General features: G+C 42.1%; 1 pseudogene; it reads right to left on the reverse strand.

Moving 5' to 3' along the window:
- Nucleotides 1–809: 809 nt before the first annotated feature.
- On the reverse strand, nucleotides 810–8,172 carry LOC132241735 (macrophage-capping protein-like; annotated as a pseudogene).
- Nucleotides 8,173–10,937: the final 2,765 nt, after the last annotated feature.

Consider the following 10,937-nt stretch of genomic DNA (forward strand, 5'->3'; position numbering starts at 1 on the left):
TGGAGGTCGGCGCACATCATAGCAACCAGTTTCCCGTTGTTCTGGTTGTTCCGCTGTTCGGTCTATTTGCATATTTGCCTTTTATTATATAGGATTCCAATCTTCCTAGTGAAGGGACTGAACTGAGTCTATACACCTTATAAGGAGTAGCTCAGATTTCAAATCTCTATCTGCTTCATACCAAAATCTTAACTGAAGTATTGCCTCTGATTCAACATCCCATGAGCCTATTATAATGAAATTATTCAGCATTTGCAATGAAGCAACTTGGACTATCGATTGCTTGGGAGTTGTTTTCATGCTGTCTTATATTATTAGTAACTTGGTTTATATGCCTTCCTTTAGAGCAAGAAGATATTAACCATGAACCAAGAGGATGCATTACATTTCCCTGAGTATCTTTCTTTACCCTGTATTACCATATAACACCTGATCCCAGGGAAAGTTTTGAATATCTGGGAAATAATAATTGCTGTTGTATTAGTGCAATATTCAAAACACATGTCTATAATAGCATATTTATAAAAACCTGGTAGTCTAAAGTTGTTACTTCTTTTTAACAATTGAGCATGATATAGGTTAAGAAACATCGCCATGTTTACAGAGTTTATAAGTGTTGGAGCTAGACGTCAAAGCCAAGCTCTCTGACTCCAATTCTGTGCTTTTTCAAACACTCTGCGGGAACAGTGAGAATTAATAGAAAAAGTATCTATATTGGTCTCTGCCCCAGTTCCTGTCAGAGAGCTCCTGAAATCCTTGAAATTTCCTGGGTAGTGGAAGTGTCTTTTGTTCTAACGAGGTAATATTTTTTAAGCACTTGTCTCCTTTATTGAACATCTGCAGGGGCCCCGGGCACTGGCCAGGCAGCAGGAGGAAGGGCAGGCAGGCAGGCAGGGGGTGGGCGCAGCGAGATGGCCCTCGCACTTCCAGTTCTTGAAGAATCGCCAGCAGATGAGACTCTCACAGCCCTGGTGCAGAATCTCCACCTGAGTGTTTGGCCGGAGACCACGTCCTCGGCCACCTGGAGGGCCGCCTGCTGCTCCTTCTCATTAGCTTTCTGCCCCTTCCAGATGTAGATCTTGCCACAGAGCCCATTGTCCAGCACCAAGCAATGACCAAGTATCAGCAACTCATGGCAAAGGCGCTGGAGTCAGCCGCCTGGGTCAGGTTCATCTGTCCTGTGGCGTCAGAGACCTTCTACAGAGCCGCAGCGTGGGCATTAGTCTGGCCAGGGGTGAGGCTTGGGGCCCAGGCCCTGGGTCATCTCGGCAGGCACCTCCCCATCAGTGACGCTCTCCACCTGGGCCTTGCCCTGCTGCTCACGGGCCCTGACGGCCAAGGCCAGGTCGCGAGCCTCCTTGCGCTCCAGGATATTGGCTTTTCCGCCAACCAGGCGAAGATGTCCCGGCCCGGGCCCAGGATGAAGCGGCCCCGGCGTTGAAGCTGTCCCAGCTCAGGGGCGCGGATATGCTTCTTCCCCTTGCTTGACCTGGTAGAGTTTCCTGGCTGCAGCTGGGGTGGCCTCTGCGGAGATTTTGTGAAATGCCGACTCCACTCCGTCTTCCTGGTACTTGAGGCCCCTCGGGAAATAGCTCCTGAGGAGGTCGGACTCATTGCCCTGCACCTCTTGGTGCTGCACGGGCCGCTCCCGGAGCTGGGTGACAAGGAGCACAGTGTGCACAGCGCAGGCTCCCTGCGCATCCCGGGAGGACCGCTGGCCTGGCCACAGGTACAGGTGGGAGAATTCCGTGCCTTTGAACAGCACTGGTAGGAGGCCCCCGGGACGAAAATGGCACTGGCTTCATCTTCTCCACCAGCCCGACGAACGAACAGGCGGGGTCCTGCACTGATGTCCACAATGGAGACCGGCACTAGGGGATGGGTGTGTACATGCTGTTTCCAGATCTTTCTGCAGCTCTGCTTCTACTCCTACTTTCCAGGCTCTGCTTCCTCCATTGCACTATTGAGGTGATTCTTAAAAACTGTATCTTTTATTGTTGAAAGTCTTACAGATGTCCCCTTGATTTTTGATAAGCTCTTGCCTGTGGGCTGATCACCAGAAAGACCAAGCTATGATTAGAAAACCTGGAGTTTCCGGCCCCACCCCATTCTCCAGAAAGGGAAGGGCTAGAGCTGGAATTAATAACTGAACACGGCTATGTGATGAGGCCTCCAAAAATCCTGAAAGTATTGGGTTGGAAGAGCTTCCGGGTTGATGAATGTATCCACACACCAGGAGGAGGAGGTACCCCAATTCCACCGGGACCGAAGCTCCTGAGCTCATGACCTTCCTAGACATCTCCCTGTGTATCTCCGCATCTAGTCACTCATCTGTATTATCATGTCCTTTAGTATAAAACCAACTTGTAAACGGAAGTAAGGGTTTCCCTGAGTCTGTGAGCTGTTCTAGAATGATTGAATTCAAGGGGGGGGGGGTGTCATGGGAACCTCCAATTTGTAGTAAAACTCGAACAGAAGTGGTGGGTAACTTGGAGACCCACTACTTGTGACTGGCATTTGGAGTCGGGGTGGGCCTAATGGAGATGAGCCCTCACCCAGTGAAATCTGATGCTGTCTCTAGGTAGGTGGTGTCAGAACTGGGATAAATTGTAGGACACCCAGCTGGTGTCACAGAGAATTGCTTGTTGTGGGGAAAACACCCACACATCTGATGCCAGAGTGTTGTCAGTGTGGCAGTAATGTGAGAGTAAAAGAGAAACACAGAGCCCTAGCTGGTTTGGCTCAGTGGATAGAACATTGGCCTGCGGACTGAAAAGTCCTGGGTTTGATTCCAGTTAAGGGCACATGCCCGAGTTATGGGCTTGATCTCCAATAGAAGGCATGCAGGAGGCAGGTGATCAATGATCCTCTCTCATCATTGATGTTTCTATCTCTCTTTCCCTCTCTGAAATCACTAATATATATATATATATATATATATATATATATATATATATATATATATATATATATATATATACTAGAGGCCCGATGCACAAAATTTGTGCAAGGGGCTCGGCCCCTGCAGCCATAGCAGCTTGCCTCGGCCCTCGAAGCCATGGCTTCATATTATGCTTTTACTATATATATATATATATATATATATATATATATATATATATATAGAGAGAGAGAGAGAGAGAGAGAGAGAGAGAGAGAGAGAAACACAGGGAGAGCATAAGGTTTCTAAACAGATAGTATGAAAGAACCACCTTCCTCTTCACACATGCACAACTCTCCTCAGATCCAAAGTCCTTACTGGATACCTCAAATGGCACTGTTTCAAGCAACTAAATTTGTGGCAATTTGTTATGCAGCAATAGCTAATTAGTACACAGAGGGGAAGTCCCTGGAAAGCACTGACTTGTGTATTGAATATTTATTTTTCTGTTCTTTCTCATAAAAAAATTTTTTTTGGTGATGTGTGCCCACCTTAAAACTATTTCCTTCATTAAAATTGTGGTGATTCGTAGCTTCCTAGGAATGAATTGCCCTATAGAGTATGAAAATCACACTCAAAGTTTCTGCAGAATTTTAAGGACCGTAGTACTGTACCCTTGTTTCCCATATGATGGAATCTTCACAAATATGTTTTATTAACTCAGTGAGGGAGTCTCTGTTTATTCAATCTGTTTATACAAACAAAAATTCAAAAGCTCTAATAACCAACATGAGCTTGTCTATATATTTGATAGCACCTAGATAATTATAATTTCACTAAGAGAGCACCGTGACTCCTTGGGTTTAAATATTTTGGCACTTATATTGACTTGGTCTTTCCCCCAGTTATTTCAAACCATTCCAGCTGCAACAATCAGCAGTGATGCTGTTTGAGTAAAGCCTTCAGTGGTGTAAAAACTCATTGCCAAGCATTGAATAATCCCTGGGTTCCCTTATTGAATGAGTCTTTATTAACCCTAACTGTGGTTTCCTGAGTTCCCCAGAGATCTCTCTTCCTATTGCCGTGGCCGCTGAGTGAGGTTGGTGATCCCTGGCTGGAAGCAGCAGGAGAGCTGGGTGACAGTCCCTCCACTCCCAGAGAGCGCGCTCCCTAGTGAGCTGGGAGCTCTGCCTCCCCCTGCCTAGGAAAGCATGGCCTGTTTTCCGCCTGTCAGAGAAAATACCACCTTTCCCGCTGTCCCTGGTCTCTGCAGGCATCAGGGGTTTTGTGTTTGTTCCTGAGAAGTTCATTCACTTCCCCTTTTCTGCTTGCATGCAGGTGATACCCCCATCGAGACAGGGAAGTTGTGGTTAAACATTAAATTGACAGAACAGGGACAAATGAACTGTTACTCGTCATATGTTGCAAGTCCACCGGAGCATTACTGTTATGCACCAGGTAACATCAGGGAATTCTGTGAAATCAAATGGACTTGGAAGGAAAGGGGGGAGACGCCTGCCAAAGAGGAGGGAGAGGAAGAGGAAGAATCCTGCAGGGATATCCCGATACCTTGCCTGTCTAGGTCATGCTCTCAGGAAGGAGGCTAGTTTGCTGAGAAGGGAGAAGAAGCTGTCAGGCTAGAGCAGTTTTTCCAAAGGGTGGAGAGCAAACCACTGGAGACACTGAGATGCTTCTATGGAGCACAGGGATAACATTGAATTTGAAATCAAACTACTAATCATGTTCCCATGAATAACATTGCTTAGAATTAGGTTATGTTTTTTATTTATTTTATTTTTTAAAAAATACATTTAATTAATTTTTTTACAGAGAGGAAAGGAGAGGGATAGAGAGTTAGAAACATCGATGAGAGAGAAACATTGATCAGCTGCCTCCTACACAACCCCCACTGGGGATGTGCCCACAACGCAGGTACATGCCTTTGACCGGAATGGAACCTGGGACCTTTCAGTCCGCAGGCCAACGCTCTATCCACTGAGCCAAACCGGTTAGGGCTAGGTTATGTTTTTTAAAGGATTACTTTTTTTTTTTTTTTTAAGGGAAAGCAAAGAAGAACAAGGAGGGGTACGATATCTGACAAAATCCAAGAGGAAAAATGAAGATTAATGAAGGTCAGGAAACACAAGGTGCAGGGGACAGGATTATAAAGGGGAAGGGGCTAGGGGTGAGGCTGGAACGGAATGCAGCTATGGCAGTCCTTGGGATCCACAGACATCAGCTATCATCTTTAGTCATCAGGCGATGAGATGATGTTTTGACTCCTGGTGGGTTGGTCTGACCATGCTTATCGGTTCTGCTTGCTGGATTCACAGATGAGTCACCTCTTTAATCACTTCACACAGGCCTTGAAAAAGAAACTTAAGAAAAACTTAACCCCTTATTCACATATAAGAAGCTTAACCTCCTATTCACATAAGTATTTGTGTTCTAAGATTTAAAATAATATGATTATTTTTCATATTAATTCAGGTGCTCTATCTATCAGATATAAGTCCCCCCCCTCCCCCCACTATCACACCAGCCTCCAGGCTTCCCTACCAAGACACCAGACCTTTGATGAAACTGGTACATCTTGGATAGCCCAGCCCGCCCCCATCGGGCTATAAGCCATAGAAGAGACTCCAAAAAAGACCAGCCAAACTGCCCAGCTGAGACCCCATCAGCCATAGAATCATGACAGATGATTGAGTAATTGTATTGTGTTAAGACACTAAGTTTTGCAGTGGTTTGCTACACAGCAATAGATCACTGAAATATTTGTCCTCAAGAAGCTAAATATATAAACAAACAAACAAACAAAAAATATCCCACGAGGAAAAGGGCTAAACAAAATCTGTACCACAACTAGACTCTATGCAGACCTTTCCCCCATTTTCAGAAAAAATTTATTCCCAGGTGAGAAAGGACTGGCCGGTGGTGTAGAGACTCCTCCAACTCTTCTGTCTCACAGTCACTATAAAGCTCCCTTCATTTAGCATTATGACACAAAGTTACAGACTCATTTCCCCAACTTCTGCTTTCATATATTTCCTTTCTAAAAGCATCTCACATTTGAACTGCAGACCAGGTAGCTTCATGCAAACCTGGGCTCCTCTGTGATGGAGAAAGGCCATGGTAGCTATAAAAACAAAGTATGTCCAGAAGCTGGGAACCCAATGGAAATCCTTAGGCACCTGTAAGGGCAAGCTAACTGTAGAGCCGGTTCTCTGTTCTGTGAGGCTGGAGAGTCTCTATACCACCAGCCGGCCCTTTCTCACTTGGGAAGAAAGTGCACACAGAATCCAGAGCACTTTAGTGGGACCAAGGAGTAAAGTCCATGGAGTGCTCTGTATGTTATACATTATAGACATTCTTTTGTTGTTAATCCTCACCAGAGGATATTTTCCCATTGGTTTTTAGAAAGAGTGAAGGGAGGGGGAGAGACAGAGAGAGAAACATCAGTGTGAGAGATTGGTTACCTCCCGCACATGCCCCCGACCAAGGCCTAGGATCAAGTCTTCAACCCAGGCATGAATCAAACCCAGGACCCTCAGTCCCAGGGCCAATGCTCTAACCACCACACCAGCTCCTGAAGGATTCTTCCTTTTTATCCTCCCAGCTCAGATATCAGAAAAGTACAGACGTAGCAGAGGCGCTCAGAAATACTCAGAGCCCCAGACAGTTTCTGAGTGGTCCTTGAGGGGAGGGGCCACTGAGGAGGAAGAGAAGTGAGAGTAGTTGGGTATAGACTTTGTCACCAAGCAACATGCCCTGAGCTGCTTTCATTCTATTCCAGTCCCTAGAGCAGTGATGGCGAACCTATGACATGCGTGTCAGAGGTGACACGCGAACTCATTTTTTTGGTTGATTTTTTTGTTAAATGGCATTTAAATATATAAAATAAAGATCAAAAATATAAATCTTTTTTACTATGGTTGCAAATATCAAAAAATTTCTATATGTGACACGGCAACAGAGTTAAGTTAGGGTTTTTCAAAATGCTGACACGCCGAGCTCAAAAGGTTCGCCATCACTGCCCTAGAGTAACAACGAAAACAAGCCCAAACCTAGGTTACACCCCATCTAAAGAGGCCAGGGAAACTGACAGTCCCATGGAAATATGAGATCACAGGGGAAAGATGTATTTGTAATACATATATCTGACAAACATTTTTTACCCAGGATATATTAAAAGGTCCTACAGATGTCCTTTTAAAATGATAAATATCCAATTAAAAAATGCATAAAAGTCTTAATCAAATCAGACTTTTCACAAAAAAAGACATATAGTCAATAAAAAGTACTTAACATCACTAGTTATAAGAAAATACAGTTCTTATATGGTACTTCCTACAAAACCACTCAAATAATTAATATTAACGAGCCTGAAAACACTAATAGGAATAAGAGAACGGTGCCTACTACCACTGATACTTGTTCAGCATAGTCTTGGCAGGCTGGCCAAAAGTTAAGACCAAAAATAAATAAACAAATAAAAACAGGTATAAAAATTAAAATAAATTTACCCAAATTACCATTATTTGCAGATAATTTGATCATTTACATAGAAAAAAACCCCAAAGAATCAAAACTCTTCAGACAAGAAAGACAATTGAAGGATTCCATACAATATCATCAAAATCATTTCTATTCCTATATACTCACAACAAAAAGCAGGTAAAAAATAGACAGTAAAATACTAATAGCTGCATTAAAATCTATGATCGACCTAGGAAATAATCTAGCAGAAAAAGAGAACAAAACCTTAATAAATAAAATCTGAGACTCTATGAAAGATATACAAGAAAAACAGAATATCATATTCCTGTATGGAATGATTTAATACTCTAAAGATGACAATTTCCATGAATTAATTCATAAATGTGATGACACTTTAAATCCCAAAAGGAGTATCCAGGGAACATGAGAAACTGACTTTCAGGCTTATATGAAGAAAAATAATTCACTCAATGCGCTAAGAATTCTGACAAAAAGAGAAAGGACAGAGTCCCACCAGACACGAAGCCATCTTCCACACACCCTGTGGCACCAACAGTGGAGGGCTGCTCAGAACTAGAAGGGAATGTACCTGAGTAAGTCCAGAAACATGCCCTTGGTATGCTGGAGGCAGCATCATTAATCAGCAAGAAAATAATGAATTAGCAAGTAATGAGTTGGAGAAAATTGATATACTACATGGAAAGAAATAAAGATGGATTTTATTTACCAACAGGTTTTCTTGATCAATACTCCTTACCATGTATTTCCAGTTCTTCGTCCACTGGACACATGGAGCAAATTACACCTTCTAGCCTACTTGTAGTAGGTTGGAGGCCACACGACTAGTTCTGGACAGTGAATTGTGCGTGGTGACATGTGGCTCTTCTGGGCTGGAACATTTAATTGCCTGTGCAAAACCCTTCAAATATCTTTTCTCCACTCACCAGAATTCACGATCAAACCCCTCTGGAGGCCTGACAATCTGAGTCACTGCCATGAGCAGAGACCCTCTATCCAACCATCATTCACGAAGCAGGAGCAAGAAGTAAACTTTTGTTGCTTCAAGAGACATTAAAGGACTCAGGGCTTATAATTACAGAATAATTTAGCCTATCCTCTCTGATATAAGTCATGCACAAAATTAAACTTTGGATGAATTTAAGATCGCATTATGAAAAGTAAAACTATATAAACAATATAATATTTTTGCCTTCTTAAGGTGAGAAAAAATACTGCAAACAACACCAAAAGACATAAACCATAACAGGTAAAGCTGATAGGTGTGACTACATCAAAATTAAAGAATTATGTTAAATGGGGGTGATAAAAAATGAGGACAAAGAAAAACTGAAAGAGATGATATTTGCAACATAGGAAACTAAGCAATGATTAATATATGGTCTATAAAAGGAATTCCTACAATTCAACAAGAAAAAGATAAGAAATTCAGGTGAAGGAAATAAGTTGATAATTAACAGGAAGGGAAACCTGGATAGCAAAGAGAATATGGAGAAATATAAAATCTTACTTTTCAGTTATGGAAAAGACTATGTAAACAAGATACAAATTTACACCTATCAATATGCCAGATATTGGAAGTTTCCATAATATTAAATGCTGTTAAGAACATAGGAAAAATTAACTCTCACCAGCTTCATTCACAGCTGGTGAGAGTTAATTGCTACAAGCATGGTGAGGCAAAATCTGGCAGTATGGTAAAAATGCCTTTGCCCTAACTCCAGTAATTCCACTCCTGGGTATGAATTCTGACCATTGTCCCTTAGAGACCTGTAGTAGGATAACCACTAATGAACAGTTTGTGAGAGCAGGAAGCTAGCAGCAGCCTGGGTGGCCCTGGTTTAGAAACTGGTAAGTAGAATGTGAGATATATATATCTCTGAATGAATGCCATGCAGCCATGAGAAGTAGTACACTAGAATGACTTTAGAGCAACACGAACAAAAAACAAAGAGTTGATCAAACAAGTATGAGGCAGAATGAAATGTAAAGTGCAAGACCATTTATAAAAAAAGTAAAATACGCACAGAAAGCAACACTATATATTTTTCAAGAATACATGCAGATTTAAATGAACACTTGGAAGGATTATATTAAGTACATTAGGCAGGGGAGGGCATTTGAGCTGCAGTTTGGGGTAGAGAAGGAAAACAATAATAAAAATAGTGATGGAGTTAAGTAAAGACTAATAAGGATAGTATGTCCTGAACTGAGGGCTACAATGAACAAAATGAATGTCTGAGTTTAAAAAAAAAAAAAAAAAAGGAAAATGGAAAAGAGAGTTGAAGGAAAGAGAAGGAAGGAAAGGGGAGAAAGTAAAATAAATCTTTAAATATACACTCCAAAAATAAAACAAAGCATCTGTAATCTTACCACCCAATAATAAGCACTGTTAATATTTTTGGTTATACATTTCTAATATTTCATGCTTATATTTATCTTTATAAATATGAAAATATATTGTACATACCATTTTATAGCCTAGATATTTCACATAGCAAATATTATATTAAGTATGTTTTAATTGAAAAAATACTGATCACCTACTATGTGGTCTACATGGATGCTCTGCTTTAGGCATTTTGGATATATCAGTAAACAAAATAATGAGCAGTCTTATTTTTTTATTTTTTAAAATATATTTTTATATTGATTCATCCACTGGGCACATGGAGGGAAATACACCTTCTAGCCTACTTGTAGTAGGTTGGAGGCCAAGTGACTAGTTCTGGACAGTGAATTGTGCGTGGTGACATGTGGCTCTTCTGGGCTGGAACATTTAATTGCCTGTGCAAAACCCTTCAAATATCTTTTTCCACTCAGCAGAATTCACACATATTCTAGCACATTGATTGGCTGCCTCCTGCACGCCCCCTACAGGGGATCGAGCCCACAACCTGGCCATGTGCCCTGACAGGGAATCGAACCATGACCTCCTGGTTCACAGGTCTACACTCAACCACTGAGCCATGCCTGTCGGGCTCAAATAGGTTTTTAGACCCTTGAAAAACTCAGTCTATCAAATTATCCAATGTCCTTAATCTACCTTGACATTTTTCAGGAGTGATGGGTTCTGGTAACTGTTAACTTTTGATGAGTATCTTACCACCCCTTCACTCAGTAGGACCAGACCAATTCACCCTTGACTAATGTCCTGCATAATTTCCTGGTATCAATTGACCTGATCTATCACAGAACAGATGCAGCTGACTTGTCTTCCCTGGAACCAGCAGATATTTACTATTTGTGGTCTCCCAGGCAAGAGAAATTAGTCGTCTTTTTTTTTTAATCATCACCCAAGAACATGTTCTTTATTGATTTTTAAAGAAGCAAGTACAGAGGGAGTGGAGGGGGAAGGTGGGAAGGGGAGAGGAAGAGAGAGACATCAATGTGAGAGAGAAACATCAACATCAATCAGTTGCTTCCCATCTGAGGATCAATCTGGCAACCGGGGTATGTGCCCTAACCGAGAATCGAACCCTCCTCTTTTGGTGTACAGGACGATGTTCCAACCAACTGAGTCACACCAGCCCGGGGA

The sequence above is a fragment of the Myotis daubentonii genome, chromosome 9, assembly GCF_963259705.1.
Source record: "Myotis daubentonii chromosome 9, mMyoDau2.1, whole genome shotgun sequence".
Taxonomy (NCBI): Eukaryota; Metazoa; Chordata; class Mammalia; order Chiroptera; family Vespertilionidae; genus Myotis; species Myotis daubentonii.